Here is a 15,688-nt window from a genome sequence, read left to right on the forward strand (position 1 = left end):
CTAGTAAATTCTAAAATGCTGTAGTAATCAACTCTTAACACTGTGGGTGCTTTGATATTTCTCTAATTTTAATGGACCTAAAAATAATTAAAATCATTAATGATCTTCATCTCTGTCCTTTTATGCTATGTTGTTATAGACTTTAAGCCTTTCTGTTCCCCATGCATGATTATATTTCCAATAAATGTAGATGATGCTTCTGAAAGTTGGGTGAATATTGAGCATCTGATTTTGGTGTACTTGTTGATATGCCTATCTAACTCCAATTATTTGCATTTATTTTTTTAAAAAAACAATAAAACAAAGTTCTGTTGATTGACATTTTATATGGTTTTTGAGTTGAATCTTTTAAAACCAGATTCTATATATTCATTTTATAGAAGTTTAAACACACTATGACTAGCATAGGCAAATTTGGTTTTGTCTGTTTTTTTAACAATTATATTCTCATTTCTTCCATGACTGAAAAAGCAGCCTTAATGTCTTCCTTCCAACTATGCACCAGTTCAGAATAAGATTGGAGCATGGTCAGTTAGGTGCCCCCTGGTGTTTTGGAAGAGGAGCCCTGGTAGCGCAGTGGTTAAAGCGCTTGGCTGACAACCGAAAGGCCAGTGGTTAGAACCTATCAGGCGCTCCTCGGGAGAAAGATGTGACAGTCTGCTTCTGTAAAGATTATAGCCTTGGGAACCCTTATTGGGGTCTGACCTATAGGGTCGCTATGAGTCGAAATTGACTCGATGGCAATAGGTTTGTTTTTTGGTTTTGGTATTTTGGAAGAAGCAGACTTTGGATCCAGACATTCCTGGGTTCAAATTCTGCTCTGCCACTTACTAGCCATCTGGCCTTGGACAAATTGAGCCTCAGTCTGCTCAACTGTATGATGGGGAGAAGAGAAAATATCTCTGCAGGGTGATTGTAAAAATCAGAAACCATGTACATAATCAGATTTGCAGCCTGGTACTGGACGTGTGTTCTGCAAAGAGTAGAAACCTTGCTTCCAGCAGGTAGGCGCTGCTTCTTGAAGCTTCTGGGAGAAAAAAAAAAAAAAATTGAGTACAAAAATTATAAAAGCTGTAAAACAAGGAAAATGAAACACATGGGAAAATTTGAAACTATGGCAAATTATTCTGGTGACTACAATGAACAGATTAATGCTGGGTGTGGCATGAAGGGTCTACCTATAAACCTTTCCTCGTGGTCAGAAACATCTCTAGCTCACAGAAGGATGTGCATATAGGAAAAACAATAGTATAATGTCATAAAGGCACACTTTAAATAGGACCTAAAAGGAAACTGGAAATAGCTTTCAGTAATACTATTTCCAAATGTTAAAATTGTGCTAATTCTGTGTCTGTGACTTTATTTTTGCCGAGTACTTCAAAACCAACACATTTTTGAATTTTTATAACTCAAGATAATAGAATTGTATTAGGTTGTAATATAGTAGAGATTTCTTGTCCAAAACCCTTGGGGCCTGATGTGTCTTGAAAGTCAGAGTTTTTTTAATTTTAGAAAGATAATACATTGCATATATCATGTATTACCTAATACCCCTGTGGGGTCAGAGGCATCACCCTGTAGTCCAATACATTGTATTTCTTAGTGAAGCAAATGAATAATCACACCAAGTAGATTAAATGAAAGATACAAATAGCTTTATTCCAGGTCAGTTTTTGCAGCCAAATTTGTTTTTTAAAAAAAGCAAAAACTTACAGTTTTGCAAGTAAGGGAATACGGACCTAAATATTTTATTTTCCAGAATCAAATCCAATGATTTACATGCTATACAATATTATATTTTAAGGAATTCTTTATATTGTTTTCCTGCTTACTGAAAGTGAAGCATAATGATTTGAGACCATTTTCTTTATTAATCTGATTATCTGATGTTGATTTGAGTTTTTGCCTATCCAGAGGCTCAAAGCCAGGGAGCCTTGGAGCCCAGCCTGCTGAACGATGCTGGCTTGTATGGTTGGTGAGGCTGAAACATCCTGCGATATCTTAGCATCTGGCTCATCCATTCTAGTATCTTCTTAGGGCTCCTGGTTGTAAGAGCTGTACAGCATCTGTTCTGAAGAAATTTCAGAAGGATTTAAGGAAAGCTAAACTTCTGTAAAGTCTAACACCAGCCGTTTTTGTCTGCCTAGCAATTTAATAGTTCCACAAGTTGATGCCAGCAAATGTACAAAAAAACGTGAACACGCAGTTAAATAGCCTAAAATTGGACTATCAAAAATTTAAATTTAAACTTCATCTGCTCACTCATTAAACATGTGTTTGAAACCCATGCGTGCCAAAAATTGTGGTGAGTGTTTAGAACAGAAAGATGAGTGAATCACGGGCCCTGTCCTCAGGGAGCTCACAGTCCAGTGGGGATGATGGTAAGTAAGCAAATTGAAGTCTGCCCTCTCTTTCAAGGCTAGCTCCTTTTGATCCTCCAGGTCTCCCTGAAATGTCATTTCTGCAAGAGGTCGGCCCTGAATATTGGGTCTAAAGTCCCCACCTTCCCCAGTGTCTTACCTCTATTGCATTTTATTATTTGAAATAATCTGGTTCATTTTGTTCATCTTCCTTCACTAGGACATAAACTCTATGAAAGCTAACTTTGTGATTCTGAAAGTATCATTGTAAGATTTTAAGCAGGATCGTAATAACATTTTAGAAAAATTATTCTGTCTGTAGTGTGGAGAAAAGGTTTTGAAGGGGGGATAAGACTGGAAAAAGGAGACTAGTTAAGAGGCAGTTGCAGATGAGATTATGGTGGTCTGGGCTAGGGCATTTATACTGTTTGAGAAGAAGCAGATGAATTCAAGCGATACTAAGTGGAAGAATCCATAGGATTTATTATGGAAGGAAGAGAGGGCTGGGGAATTGTCAGGGATGCTATCCAGATTTTTGACTTAGGCAACAAGTAAGGCAGTGGTGGTCTTCATGGAGAAAGGAACATAGTGAGGAAGTCAGATTTGGATCCAGAGTCAGGATGCGTGGATTTGTTGAGTATGATATCCAAGTGTAACTGTCCAATGGGAGTTGGGTAGAAGTGTCTAGAGTTCAAAAGAGACAATTATTTATTTCATAGACAGTGGGGAACCACTGAAGGATTTCTGTTAGGGAAAGGGATATCATCTGACTTGTATGTTAGAAAGATCTATGTGTCAACTATATCTAAAGGTTTGGAAGAGTAAAACTAGAGATATGGAAATTGGTGAAGATGTTATGTAAGTAATTCAGGTAAGAAAATACAAAGGTCAGTAGCAGTAGGTATGGAGGAGAGGGGCAGATTCAAAATATATTTAGAGGGTAGAGTTGGAAGGAGCCCTGGTGGCACAAGGGTTAATTGCTAGGCTGCTAACCAGAAGGTTGGCATTTCATATCTACCCAGTGGCTCCATGGAAGAAAGACCTGGTGATCTGCTTCTGTAAAGATTGTAGCCAAGAAAACCCTGTGGGGCAGTTTGAGTCTGTCACTTCGGTTCACTATGAGTAGGAATCAACTTGACGGCACCCAACAACAACAACAGACTTGGAAGGAGTTAATGAGTAGTCGTGGGAGGTACTGAAAGGGATTAAGTCATCCTTCCAGACTTATGGCTAAGAGAATCCACTGACAAAGGGAGTGCAGGAGAAGGAGGAGCAGGTTTCAGGGGAGATGGAGGGAGAAGATGATGATTTCAGTTTGGGATATTTTGTTTGTGCCTATGGGAGAGATCAGTAGGGGTTCAGGACTCATCTAGACTGGAGACATAAATTTTAGAGTTGTCCATATATGCATGGTAGCTAAAGCTGTGGCACTAAATGAGATCACTAGCAAATGATGAGAGCATAGAAGGAAATATGGATATAAAGGATGATGGAGAAAGAAGAGCTGGGACAGGATGAGGAACTAAAAAGGAAAGTAAGTGCCGAGAGTGTAGGAAAACTTGGAGAGTAGTAGAATGGAAGTCAAGGAAAGAATGTTTCAAGGACGGAGTAATTAATAGTATTAGATGTTTCTGAGAGTTCAAGAGACATGGCAGAGTTGACAATTGGACTGGTAGAAGGCCCTGTGCAGTGTTGGGGACCACCTGAGTGTGTAGCAGTGACACCAGTCCTTTTAGTTGTATGAATTGCTCTTCTGCTTCACAGCTGGAAGGTAGCACAAAGCCGAGAAAGCTAACAACTTAATTGATATACTGAGTTTGGGTTTTTCTAGGGGGGGCATCATGTAAGTTCAAGAGGGCAGATGAGTTAAAGCTTTAAAGAGAGATGGGTTGAAGTAAAGAATTACATAATCTAATATGAATGGTCTTGATTGATGCATTAGTTAGGATAGGCCAGCTAAGTAACAAACAACCCCAGAATTTCACTAGCTTAATGTGATAAAAGTTTGATTCGCCTTGGTGTAACAATCCAGTGAAGATGGACCAGGGTGGAGGGCATCCCTCCCTCACATGGTCAGACAGGGACTTTGGAATCCTCTTCACTCTTCCAGCAGGTGGGAAAGAGAAAGAAGTTCCAGTGAGGGAGATTTTGAAGGACCGGCCTGGATGTGGCACACGTGACTTCCATTCACATTCTGTTGACTCAGTCATTTGGCCTCAATGAACTGCAAGGGAGATAAGGAACTATGATCTGAGCATGTGCCCAGGAAGAAGAAGAGACGAAAGGAAATGGGCAAGCCAGGGCAATGGAGGTTTTACTGAAGTCAGAGAAAATGGGTACCAGGATTAAGGGAAAGAGGCTATAGGGTTGGAGTTTAAAGTTAGTGGGATGTCATATTTAAGGTTTACAAAGAGAATGCCACCTGAAAGTCATAAATGTTATTGGAATAAGAAAGAACAGACAATAGAAGAGTTGCTTGACAAATGATAGCTACAGATATCTGTGGAACATTGTCTTCAGAAGGTGTGTGTAGCTAAAGAGAAATGGAGATGAAGTTTTTCGATTTGAATATGTTGAGGGTCAGGATATGTTGAGGCTAGGAGGACAGATGTGACATCTACGTGGCTGATACCTCATTCTTTTAACCACAAGAGTATGGAAGGAAGACACAGCTGACATGCTTTTTGGCCCTAGACTGCAGTTGTACAATGAGGAAGACTTTTTCCTTAGATAGGAGGTAAAGCAGGTGTTTGCAGGAGCCTGGGTATCAGGGTACCTCCTAGTCCCAGATGTATTGTTTGTTTCATTTCCAATCAATGTGCCTTGTATTGCTCTGACTTTATATTGGAGAGGGAAATTGGGCTTTCCCAAGCCTACAGGTCTCAAGATAACTATATTTTCAACTTTCTTAAATTGTAGACTGCAAGCAAAAAAGAGCTTTCTTACCAAAACAAGGTTTCTTCTTCCTCTGCTCTCTGAAAGCTAAGTTCAGTGGACACTAGTCTGTTTTTCCTAGGACCCTCTACAGGTCTTAGAAAATTGTCAACGCACCCTAACATCCTGAAATTCCTACCAAGTCCCCTAGTTTTTCAGCCTCTGTAAATACATGGTTTGAGTCTAGTGTTGAAAGAGATGAGAGTTTAATCAGCTATTTTACTAATGGGTAACAATGATTTCTACCTTCCTAGCCTAAGATAGAGGACGACTCACAGCCCTCCCACCTTCTTCCTCCTCTAAACCAATTCCACAGTTTAGAGTCTCTCACTCTTAACCCCCACCCTCACCCCACTTCCTAGTCCCAATAGCTTTATCAGTTAGGATTCTTTCAGATATAAATTTCAGAAAACTCAAGTGACTTTGTAAAAAAGGAATTTATTAGTTTACATTATTGAACAATTCAGGGATAGAGTAAGTTCTGTTTAATCCGTGGCTCAACAGTGTCACGATGAACTGGTTCCTTTCTTTCTGTTATTTGGTTCTGTTGCTTTGTTGTTTGCTCCATTCTTGGGCCTCAAGGAGTTGCAAGATAACTGCCAGCAGCTTCCAGGGGATTTCCTTCCTGGTTTGAATCCAGAAGAAATAAATGAGTCTTTTTCCTAGAATTCTTTTAAAAACTCATGAGGTTCACTCTGATTGGACTGACTTGGATCATGTGCTTGTTCCTGAACCAATCATGGTGTCCAGTGAATGAGATGCACTGATTGGCTGAAGCCAGGATCTTGTGGGACTGGGGTGGCTCCTCACCAGATCACGTGGACTGGAAGTAGGGGCAGGCTGCCTCTCTACCTCAAAGTCAGAGCTGCTGTTGGAAGAAGACTAGACGCCAGAGGAGGTGCACCACACAAGTCCGGTATGGGTACTTGCTGAGCATTGTTTTCAGAACAATTTAATTTGGATTGTAGGATTCTTGTGTATATTGTCTTCTAGAAGGAATGTAAGATGGCTAACACCTTATTATTAAAGCCCATGGTTCATTTATTGATTAAATTTAATAATTTTTCCAATTCATCCTCTGGTTTTCCTACCTTCCCGCCTTCTCCTCCTTTTTATTTTAAACATTTATTTTTATTTATTTTTTTACCTTTTAAAACAATTTAATTCTGAGTATATGTAGTTTTTTTTTTTAATTGCACTTTAGATGAAGGTTTACAGAACAAATAGTTTCTCATTAAACAGTCAGTAAACATATTGTTTTATGACATTGGTTAACAACCCACGACATGTCAACACTTTCCCTTCTCGACCTTGGAGGAGTTTTTTTTTTTTTTGGTGAAAATATACGTAGCCAAAGATACACCATTTCAAAAATTTCTACATGTACAATTCAGTGACATCAGTTACATTCTTCCAGTTGTGCTGCTATTCTCACTGTCCTTTTCCAAATTATTCCATCACCATTATCTTCAATTCACTGTCTCCTAGGCTTCCCATCAAACGTTTTGAGCTGCTGTTGTCAGTTGTATCTCACATAGATAATTTTTTTTTCCTCCTCCTTTTTATTGATTATACTAGATTAACAGGCAATCCAGTGAAATGGCTCAGAGCTGGGACTGTGAAGTCACTGTGTAACTGTCAGCAAATTGTTTAACCTTTCTGTTCCTTAGGTTTCTTATCTGTAAAAAGCTGATAATAGTAATCGGCTCATAGGTTGCTGTGAGGGTTAAATGAGATAATACAAGTTAGCTATCTAGAACAGGACTTGGCTGATGTTAAGTGCTATATAAAGTGCTTGCTGCTATTATTATTACTACTATTATTACTACTTTGGACATGTTATCAAGAAGGACCAGTCCCTGGAAAAGGACATCATGCTTGGTAAAGTAGAGGGTCAGCGAAAAAGAGGAAGACCCTCAATGAGATGAATTGACACAGTGGCTGCAACAGTGGGCTCAAGCATAGCAGTGATTTTGAGGATGGCACAGAACTGGGCTGTCTTTTGTTCTGTTGTGCGTGGGGTCGCTATGAGTCAGAACTGACTCTATGGCACCTAACAACACCACCAGTTATTATCATTATGTATTTTTTATTATTCTTTTAGATTTCAAGAAAAACAATAACTGAATTGCTTTTATTCTAATTGAGCATCCCCTACCCCATCCCTCTTGAGGTGGGATGGTTGCCACAAAGCAACAATGAAATCTGCATAATCTGTGTTCATGTTTACTTTGCAAACCCTGACACATAGAAGGTGCTGAATAAATACCTCTTTGTAAAAACAGCTTGGGGGCAGTGTCTGACCTCTTCCAACTTCACCAGGAGGAAGGAGAACCAAGATCAACAGCACAAGGCTGATGATTCCCATGAGACGGAGGCCAGACAAACCTCCTCTCTCTGCCATCTTTACCAATTCTGATACCAATCATCCCTCGCACAGCACTCTGTATTTCTCTTCTGTGTTCAATAATTCATTGCAATGACCATGCAGAACTCACGGACCACGCTTACAATTATGGGGTTTATTAGGGAAGTAACAGTTACAATACAGGCTCAGGAACACTCAGGGATACAGTTCTTTCATCAGGACAGCTTTTTCCCAAGGTGCTCACAGACACACCTCTCCCTGGCCCTAGGCCTCTCCCCAAAGGCACTAAGCTTTCTCTCAGCAGTTCTGGGTGGTTCTGCATGTCTTTTCAAATGCAAATCTGTGTGGGGCTCAGGTTTTCCACCTCAGCCCCAATCTGTACATACGGTTACTGCATTCAGACCAACAGTCTGTGTTTCCCTTGGGCAAATCCTAGTTCCCCTTTTAGTACATCCAATCAAGTATTGGCTGAAGGCAGAGTTATATGCTCTCTATAATCTATAAAATGCAATATTCATTTCTAGCATACATTTAAGTCTGCTTTACAACATTAGGTAGGAGAAACATTCAATCTCCACAGTACATTCAGATAAATGCATAATCCTAAACACATAAGCCTTTTAAAACATTTGAGTTTAGTCTTCTCTATACCTTATCTTCCCATACATATGCATATGGCCTTAGGCCTCCAGCTGGGTGGAATCAGAAGGCCGTGGCCCCCTATCAGTCATCCTGCTTATCTGGCCTGGCTTTTGCCTCAGGCCACTCCAGGTGGAGCTTTTCTCCCCTCGGCTGCAGCATAACCTTCTGTTCAGACATTACCAGTAACAACCAAAGTAACCATCTAAGGATCAAAAGTTTCATTTCCTAAGTCCGTTTGTTCTTTCTCTTACTGAATTCCATTCTTTCATGAGTCTGAAGCCATTGCAAAGAATCCCACTTCTGACACCAACTGTAAAAATTATGTGGGGGCAGTGTCTGACCTCCTCCAACTTCACCAGGGGAAGGAGACCAAGATCAACAGCACAAGGCTGATGATTCCCATGAGGTGGAGGCCAGACAAGCCTCCTCTCTCTGCCATCTTTATCAATTCTGATACCAACTGTCCCTTGCACAGCACTGTCTATTTCTCTTCTGGGTTTGATAATTCACTGCAGTGGCCACACAGAACTCACAGACCATGCTCATGATTATGGGGTTTATTAGGAAAGTAACAGTTACAATTCAGGCTCAGGTACACTCAGAGATACAGTTCTTCCAACAGGACAACCTCTTCCCAACTGTGCTCATAGGCACACCTCTCCCTGGCCCTAGGCCTCTGCCCAAAGGCACTCAGCTTTCTCTCTCTGTGGGCTGGGAAGCGCACCATGGCGTCTCCTGCTGCCAGGTTTCTGCTGCCAGGTCTTTCCTGCCACTGCTTCTCACCAGCTTCAGGGTTACAGCTTGCTCTCTTTCTCTCTCTCTCTCAGTCTCCTGCTTCCAGGAGCTTCTCAGGGCAGGGATCCAGGGTCCAAAGGACACACTGTCCACTCCTGGCTGTTCTTCTCGTTGGTGGTTGGCTCCTCCTCTCTGCTCTAGAATTGGCTCGCTTTTAAGGCAAAACTGACCAATCCTCTTGGTGGGCCACATTACCCTATCACATAGTCCCACCCATTCACCTGGGTGGGCCTCTTGAATGAATGAGTAAATAAAAAGTGAAGTGTTTCTATTAATTATATTTTCTTAATGACTGTTAACAAATATAAACACATGAAAAACTTTAGATAAGAATGGCATTTTTGTATTAAAAGTTAAAAAAATATTTTTTAAAAAGTCATTATGTTTATGTGAAGATATCTTTCCAATTAAAAAAATAATGCTGGTAAACTTATCTCGGGATTATTCATTTAAAGCATATTTACCTTTATTTAGTACATGATGATAACGATCCAATTTTTCCAACAGTTATGGTTCATGGATTAATTTTTGAGAACAACTTTCTGAATATAAAACAAGAAAAATTCACCTCCCACACCAATATTTTTATAAGCTCCTTCAGGCTATAAGAAGATGAAAGCAATTCAAAGGTCCTTGCAGTTTAACATGCATTTTTAATGAATGTTGCAAGTGTTTAGAGCCAGCCATGAGTTCTTTATTATGTTTTTAATTAGGTAAGTACTTTAAAAAAACAAAACAAACTGTTATTAGTTACAGGAAGAATTGAATAAATTTTGGCCCATCTCTCTTTTGATTTTCAGGGTAGTCAATTTTAATGAAAACCCTATCAACGCTATAGCTGGTGTTTGTTTTTAAAGACATAACTGGAAAAATTAAGAATTCTCAAAGATTTGTAGCAAGGTAGAATTATTGCCTTCCATGCAGGAGACCCTGTGTGATTCCTGGCCAATGCATCTTTTGTGCAGCCACCACCTATCTGTCGGTGGCAGCTTGCATGTTGCTGTGATGCTGAACAGGTTTCAGTGGAGCTTCCAGACTAAGACAGACTAGGAAGAAAGGCCTGGTGGTCTGCTTCCAAAAAACAGCCAATGAAAGCCCTATGGATCACAAAGATCTGATCTGAAACCCATCACGGAGATGGTGTAGGACAGGGAAGCATTGAGTTCTGTCCGATACGGGGTCACCATGAGTTGGGGGCCAACTCTCTGTCAACTAACAACAGCAACATAATAAAGATACATTTTTAAGAATGCATAATGCTTACATGTATTCATTTCCTTTATAAGCAACAAAATTTAAATGCAATTTTTATTAGGTGTATTGGATTGCTTTTCATATGTAAAGTTATGCAGTTCAAGTCAGTGGGAATATAATATGTGTACCAGTATGTGTCCCTGTCACAACTATTCTAGAATGTACCTTATGTGTAAAATAAGACCCATTATTCTGAGTTGTGTTTCTTTCCTGTTAGTATAATGTAGTGGCCTGCTGCCACTTAGCCTGACATTGAAATCCTTAAATTTGTAAACTAAACACTAACCATTCTGGGACTGCTGTTTTCCTTGGTCCCTGAAAGGTTTTCTTTTTTCTTTTCTTTCCTTCCCTTCCCTTGCCTTCCCTTTCTTTTCTCTTCTTATCTCCTTTTTTTTCTTTTAAAGTGGTTAAACAACACTTTACCTATGCTTTAGCTGTACAATATGCTGATGTATCTTAATTGTTTATTAAATGACGAATTTGTAAATTAGAACATTGGAGTTTTAAAAGATTTTCTATTTTAATCTGAGAAAATGCTAGTGCCTTCTGTTGTTGAGATAATATAGTTCTGTGGTATACTTTTGCACAGTGCTGTTAGCAAATTATTTTGGTTAGTCATGGTTTTGAAGATTACTTCCTGAGAATTTACCTATTTTCCTAAAAACTTTGTAGTTTGTAAATAATTTATCATGAGGAAAATATTAAACATTCAATACTTTTTAATGATAATATGCCAACTCCCCTATTTCTCATTCATTTTCTGCCTACTCCCCTCTCCAATCTCACACCACCCCTCAAGAAAGAGCAGGGGGGTGGAGGGCAGGGGAGAAAACAGAAGATGGACCAGTGAAGGAGAGTTTCCACAAACATGGTGTGGAGCTATAAATCCATTTTAAGATTTGGATATTTACATTTTTAAAACGAGCCAACTTAGAAAAGTTGTTATTTACCAAAAAAGATGTCACAAGAGGAATGGCTGTCCATTCCCATCAATTCCGTAGAAGTCGTAACAGTTTGCCTTAACTGAGTAGAGTGCTTCAGGTGCTGTTTTAAGTGTTTTACACACATTAACTCATTAACTCCTCCCCATTAACCCTGTGAGATAGGCATCGTTATTATCCCAGTTTTACAGAGAAGGAAACAGAGGCATGGAGAGGTCGAATAATACACCTGGTCACACAGATTATAAATGACAGAACCAGGCGATGGGAATCTAGACCTTGTTCTCTTAACCACTGTTTAACCACTGCCTTGGATAGTGTATAAATTGCATCAAGAATTTTCTTTAGTATCTCAATTATGGCAGGTCACATCATTTAAATTCACTCACTGTTATTTTTATCACTTCCTCAAAAATTTTCTTACACTAGAAGTATTAGATCCTAAAAAAAATGAATGTGGGCTGGTATAAATTAATCGGATCAACAATGAAAAACTGTAATAGCTGCTAGAATTTGTTTCCTTTTAATCCCCTAATTCTATGAAAATATCTTCAGAGGGGCCAGTCGATAGCTGTTGAAATACAACAGCCATTGTTTTAATAAAACAGAGAATGGAGTCCATGTCCATGAAAGCCATACTTAGGGAAATGTATGGCCTACTGATTTACTCTGCGTCTTTTTAATGTCTGTCTCTTATGATTTTTTTTTTCTAGAAAATACACATATTTTTACTGTATTGTTACAGTCAAGTTGCACCTTAATTGAGGGTTTAAGGTTTAAAATTAGTGAGGAGAAAATCCTGTCTACTCAAAATTACCTTGCAAAATCCCTTCAGTAGTTAGAATAATGGCCCCAACACACTTCAGCTGTGGTGTTTCCTTGGGGAGCAGAAACCTGGTCTCGTTTCACCAGGAGAAAGGGTAATTGGTAAACAAAGAGTTTTCTCCTGCCTCCATCCAGCTGTCCCATGACTACCTCCCTCCCTCCCTGCTTCTCTCTTTTCCTCCCTGTCTTTCTTGTCCTCTCAGCCTGTCTCTCTTTTCTACAAAGTGTGGTATGTTTGATTTCAAGTAAGCCGAATGCCTGTATGATTTGAATTCCCTGGAATTTTTATAGCATATTTTAGTTTTACTGTCACCCATTGGAGAACCTATTATTTTATTAACTACTATCATTTCAGACGTGAACATTCTGGCTTATTGTCTTCCTGTTCATGGCTATTTTTGATGTGTATGGACATTGGGATTATATCAATTCTCTTGATCCTGGATGAGTAGGTCTCACTGTTTTAATCTCCACTATTTTATGTACTGTGGACTACATGCCTGTTCTTGCGCAGACAAATAGGTGGCAGAGGGTTGCTATTTCAGCCTACACCAAAAGTTGCTGGTTTTCTCCCTCTGGGTGGATCCATCACTGGCCAAACCCATAGCCCTCCCCTTACTCCATCTGTTACTAAGCAATGCCAGTCTTTAGCTCCTGGGTGTCACACACGTTTACATGTAGTCAGGCTGCTTGCATTTCCATCCCTTACTAGCTAACTCATCTAGGTGTTTGGGCAGAGACTTATTACGTAGTTGGTCAGGATAGATTCTGAAACCTGAGTTGTTACCCTAGAAAAGCCGAAGTCACTCCTCAGGTCTTCTTTAATTCTTGCTTCATTGCTTTATATGCAATGCGTAGCTTATTTAGCACAAAGTATCAATATGGTTATTTTAAACCTATAATTTTCATTTGCTACACAAAAAGTACATGAATATATTCCCATTGTGAAAAAGTTAAGTAATTCAGATAAAGTAAATATGCCCTTGGTCCCCACCCAGTCCCTCCACAGGGATGAACCAATGTTATTATTTCAGAGTACATGTTGTTGTTAGCTGCCCTTCCGTTAGCCCCGCCTCATGGCGACTTCATGCACAATGGGATTGGACTGTTGTGATCCATAGCGTTTTCATTGGCTGCTTTTCAGAAATAGATCTCCAGGCCTTTCTTTCTAGTATGTCTTAGTCTGGAAGCTCTGCTGAAATCTGTTTAGCATCACAGCAACATTAAAGCATCCACTGACAGATGAGTAGTGCCTGCATTTGAGGTGCACTGACTGGGGATCGAACCTAGATCTCCCTCATGGACGGCAGTAATTCTACCACTAAACCACCACTGTCCTCCTATGCATGCACACAGTGCTGGATATTATATTTTATATAATTTTTGATAATTGGGTGGAAAGAATAATATGTTGTTTTGATTTGCATTTCACTTATTGCAACTTACTGAGCATTCTTTCATGTATTTAATAGGCATTTGCATGTTCCTTCTTTTATAAAATGTCTGATCATGTCTTCTGTCCATTTTGGAAGACTGTTGTGTTTTTGTCTTATTGATGTTTAGGATATTTTTATAGGCTAGGTATTAATTTTGTATTTATAGTGCAGATATTTCAGATTTTTTTTGTCACTTGATTTTAACTTTATTGTACATTATAAAATAAAAGCCTATCATTTTAATTAGACAATTTTTGGGGCCTTTATATTTTACCTTTCTTATATTTTCTTCTAATAGTTATATAAATTTTTAGGTTTAGTAATGTGGAAATGGAATTATTTTCCTGCTTATCATATACTTCTATCCTGTTAAAACACAGTCACTTATCTCTACAACTTCCTAGTGATGAGAAATATTTTCATCCTTATTGGCCACTAGTACTATTCCTCTTATTGTGAATCATCTATTCATGCCTTTGCTTATTTTCTTTTCGAATTTTTTTTTTTACTTTTATTGGCTCATAATAGAATCTTTATACAGTGTCTTAGTCATCTAGTGCTGCTATAACAGAAATACCACAAGTGGATGGCTTTAACAAAGAGAAATTTATTTCTTCACAATCAAGTATGCTAAAAGTCCAAATTCAGGGCATCAGCTCCAGGGGAAGGCTTTCTCTCTCATGAATGTTCCCCAGGACTAGGAGCTTCTCAGCGCAGGGACCCTGGTACAAAGGACACGCTCTGCTCCTGGCACTGCTTTCTTGATGGTATGAGGTCCCCAACTCTCTCCTTGCTTCCCTTTCCTTTTATCTCTTTAGAGATAAAAGGTGGTGCAGGCCACACCCCAAGGAAAATCCCTTTACACTGGATCAGGGATGTGATCGGGGGTAAGGGTGGTGTTACAATCCCACCCTAATCCTCTTTAACATAAAATTACAATCACAAAATGGAGGCCAACCACATAATTCTCGGAATCATGGCCCAGCCAAATTGATACACATATTTTTTGGAGGACACAATTCAATCCATGACGTACAGTAACAATAATGAATCTTTTGTCACATTTGTTAACTATTTTTCTCATTTTCTTGTATTTAATTTTACTTAGAAGATTTTTGAGGTAAAACTTGCAAAAATGTTTTGTAGTAATATCTATTGCTCTTTTTCCTCTCATTTCTTGCGTTATGTTTATGTTTAGGAAGGCAGTGCCCACCTCTTGAGCAGTTAAATATTCATATGTGTACCTGTAGCATTTTTTATGAAGCCATCATTGACATTGTCTCTGTAATCCATCTGACATTCGTCATGGCCCACGGCAAGTGGTGAGGTGCTAACTCTGGAGAAAGTGTAGGGTTAATGGCATAGATTCTGAAGCCTGACTGCCAGCTTCAGCATCTGGCTCTGCCACTCGCCAGCTGTGGGTAGGTTACTTAACATCTTGGTGCCTCATTTTCCTCATTTGCAAAAGGGATATGATCACTGTACCTATGGTTGCTGTGAGGATTAAACACATTAGTTTATATAAAGCACTGAGAGCAGTGCTTTGCACATTGTAACAACTCAGTAACTGTCAGCTATTATTATTATTTAAAAACTTTATTCTAGGATGGTAAATTTCCATATATGTTTCAATGATCCATACCATCACCATTGGTTTGCAATGCTTCCTTGATCACATAACAATGTTAACAATAGTAGCATTATAATTCTAGCAGCTCACATTTCTTGAAATTTGACTCTGTGCTGGGCATTGCCCTAAGTGTGTTGCATACATCAGCTCATGCAATTCTATAACAACCCTATGAAATAGGTTCCATTATTTCCCCTGTTTTATAAATGGTATTACTGAAGCTTAGAAAATTTAAATAGTTCACCCTAGGTCATACAACGTATAAGTGGAAGAATTCCGACCTCGTCTTGGTCAAAGATGAGCTCTTAACCTATGGTCTGTATTTGGATTATTTATCTTGTCCATCCATGTGTTGACTTTTGTACAGTGACATGCTTTTTTTTTATTTTTTTATTTTTTATATTTTACTGTACTTCAGGTGAAGGCTTACAGAACAAATAGTTTCTCATGAAACAGTAGTACACATGTTGTTTTATGACATTGGTTAAAACTGCACAACATAT

At 39.0% G+C, this 15,688-nt stretch overlaps 1 protein-coding gene across 4 annotated transcripts in view; it reads left to right on the forward strand.

Annotated features, from left to right (window-relative positions):
- The window catches only part of DNM3 (dynamin 3), a 717,102-nt gene that overhangs the window by 309,792 nt on the left and 391,622 nt on the right, over positions 1–15,688 (forward strand). The gene's annotated exons all lie outside the window — the stretch shown is intronic.

The sequence above is a fragment of the Trichechus manatus genome, unplaced genomic scaffold (genome assembly GCF_000243295.1).
Source record: "Trichechus manatus latirostris isolate Lorelei unplaced genomic scaffold, TriManLat1.0 scaffold00117, whole genome shotgun sequence".
Taxonomy (NCBI): domain Eukaryota; kingdom Metazoa; phylum Chordata; class Mammalia; order Sirenia; family Trichechidae; genus Trichechus; species Trichechus manatus.